Source organism: Daktulosphaira vitifoliae, unplaced genomic scaffold (assembly GCF_025091365.1).
Source record: "Daktulosphaira vitifoliae isolate Bord-2020 unplaced genomic scaffold, ASM2509136v1 Scaffold_959, whole genome shotgun sequence".
Classification (NCBI taxonomy): Eukaryota; Metazoa; Arthropoda; class Insecta; order Hemiptera; family Phylloxeridae; genus Daktulosphaira; species Daktulosphaira vitifoliae.
The window spans coordinates 1-3,066 of NW_026100519.1; the positions used below are offsets into that span (position 1 = coordinate 1).

Below are 3,066 nucleotides of genomic sequence, written 5' to 3' on the forward strand. Positions count from 1 at the left end.
TGTTTTCTTACTTACTGATCATTTTGTATATTTAAACCCGACAAAACAAATGCTGAACGAGAAATACTATTTTATATAACACTATTATAGTTATTTCTTAATAATATAACCATTTAGTTATGTTATATACTAATAGATTGACACATATTGCCAATTTACACATTTAAACAATACATAATTGTATAATTGTTTAGTTCTCATAAACAGTTTTAATTAACATTATCATTTTGATTATTTTTATAAAGCATTAGAAGTTCCGTCTAAAAATCCTAAGACGCCAGTATTAATCGACTTTTTAAATCAAGGTAAAATATCATATTCAATTAACAGAGTAAAATATATTAAAAATATGAAAAATCTGTGCTATTTCAAGTTTTCATATAAAAAAAATTTAATAAATATTGTATAATTGTTTAGTCCTCATAAATAATTTAAATTAACATTATTTTGAATATTCATCGTTTTGTAATGATAGTGAGCACTAATGAAGAATCAGTTCCGTCAGAAAACATTAGGACGCCAAAAATAGACATTTTTCAACAAGGTAAAATATTTAATTTTTAATTTATAACATGCTATGTACAAAAAAATTAAATTTAGGCTCAAAAATATGTTTGAACCAAGACCAACCAAGTGCTTAGCACAATATAAATGTTTAAGAGCTTTAGAAAGATGAAGAGGAAGAATAAAAAAGGAAATATTATTAAAAAAAAAATATAAGTTTATAGATAAACAAAGAAAAGGTAAATGGGGCTATTAACAAAAATAATCTAAGTGTTTGTATAAGGCAGCTAGACTGTAGGATGGCTAGTTGTGCACCGCACTAGAATGCNACTAGAATGCCATTTTACCTTAAGCATGTTTAAATCGCTATTATTGAAGCAGGAATGGGTCATCTGGGGATGACGATTAACTGTACATTCAATAAATAACGAGAATAGACAATAATTTAATAACCACATATATTAGAAATTCTTGAGAGTATCTTAAATCTAAGTGGTAACGGGAGCCCTTCAATACTAATGGCCGTCGATGCGGCATAAAACAAAATAATTTAACTCAATTAAAACTAACAATAAATAACATTAAAAAATAATATAAAACTCAGCTGAACAGATTTGTTTTGCTAGTGAGCAGTGATAAAGAAATAGAAGATCAGTCTGAAAATTTTAAGACGTCAGAATTAATCGATTTTTTAAAACAAGGTATTATATCTTATTACAGAGTAAAATATATTGCAATTATGAAAAATCTACATTACAATTATTTTTAAGATAAATTTTATTATAACTATACAAAATAATAATTTTGAATATGTATATTTTTAATAAAATTAGATAGGGTTAGTAATAATCGTTTTTAATTATTGTAAATAGTTTTTCCAACGTGCTATTTGTATAATCTATAATATGTTTATCTAGGATTGAATCCTGACGTGTCACCAGAAGAAATTTTAGAACCAATGGACATTGACAAAAAAAATATAACTGAGTATAATTTTTTATAAGTTAACATAACTCATATAGTTAATAAAAATATTAATGAGAAATGTTTTATTTTTTCTTATTTATATTTATCAAGTTAAAAATTAAATTAAATTTTTATTTCTGTATGTTTTATTTATTTAATCATTTTATCCTCAAAAATTGTAGAAATTATTCAGTGTCTCGTAAACAGGAAAATAATTTTATGTGGTATAAATAATTGATAAATATATAAAATCAATAAATATATAAAAACTAAAAAATACCAAAGATAATGACATTAGCATATAATAAATGACAACCGGTGACTCTATTTCTATAGTTTCCTTATTGCATGGTATTTTAGTTTAAAGAAAGTATGTTGGATAAAAGAGATATATTAAATAATTAAAATTGATCACTTGTGGCTAATATTATTTAAAATTAAATCTGTATTAAAAATATTATTGATTTAAAGCTAAACAATATTACAAATATTTAACTCAAAATTTTTGGGATTTGCCTCTTGGGAGATTATGACTTCCATATACTATAAGTATGGTGAACCCAGAGCCTGAGATTTACTGGTGGAATATCTCAGGTAGACGATTCCAGTGATCTAACCAACTTTTGGAATCAGTAGTAAACTCTGTAAACCAACGGCCAAAAGGGCGGATGAATAACTACTAGTTACTAGTTATAGTAGGGCTATCACTTGTTTTGTAGATGAGAAATTACTTTCAAAGATCTACCATCGACCTTGAGAATGTAGAAGACTACAGGGAATCTACTGCATTAAAGATCTTTATGATATTTCTAACCGAGAAACTGTTACTAATTAAATGATGTACAAGAAAATGAAGAGAGACGTACTGATCATGGAAGTCGAACACCAAGATCCAACAGAAATAGATCTAAGGTTATTTAGGCCGTTATTCAACGAAAACCTTGTGGAAAGACTAAACAGGACTATTTTAGAATATAGATATATAATGCAAAGACAATGATTAAAATGGCGGGGCTGGAAGAAGTAAAAGATAAAATGAAGAAAGCCAAGTTAGACATATTTGGTATAAGTGAAACAAGATGGTCAGGAAATGGTAATTTCATATCTGAAGATTTTAGAATCATTCATAGTAGAAATAAGAAAAGTAGAAGAAACGGAGTGGCAGTGATATTACGAGGAAAGTGGAAAGACAATGAACTTAACTTGTACCACCTAAATGACAGATTTCTTAAGGTGAAAATAGAAGTAAAGCCTACAAACATTTACATTATACACTGACACGACTTACGTCGCAAAAATGTGGTCGACTCTGGTTTTGAGGGTAGAGACCCGTGGGCCGTTTATTAAATGAGCGACAACAGATTATTTTAACAAAAATAAAACAAACCGAAAAGATAAACACAGTAATAATAATCTTCGCATAATATCGCGGCACTTTCGCTGGCGTCGACGACGCGATGTCCGGCGTGATCCTTGGACGGCAAAATGGTTAGCAGCGTTGTAGGTGACGGTGCGCGGGTGCGGTTCGGTTGGTCGACGTTGTCGCTTTCACAACGGGAGGAAGACTCTCGCACCATTTGCGGCGGGTCGTCGTCG

At 29.0% G+C, this 3,066-nt stretch overlaps 1 long non-coding RNA gene across 1 annotated transcript; it reads left to right on the forward strand.

Annotated features, from left to right (window-relative positions):
* The first annotated feature begins 202 nt into the window (after nucleotides 1–202).
* On the forward strand, nucleotides 203–1,612 carry LOC126909703 (uncharacterized). Its single transcript, XR_007705090.1, has 4 exons — nucleotides 203–305; nucleotides 476–544; nucleotides 1,131–1,205; nucleotides 1,422–1,612. It is a non-coding gene; the product is annotated as an uncharacterized LOC126909703 (long non-coding RNA).
* Nucleotides 1,613–3,066: the final 1,454 nt, after the last annotated feature.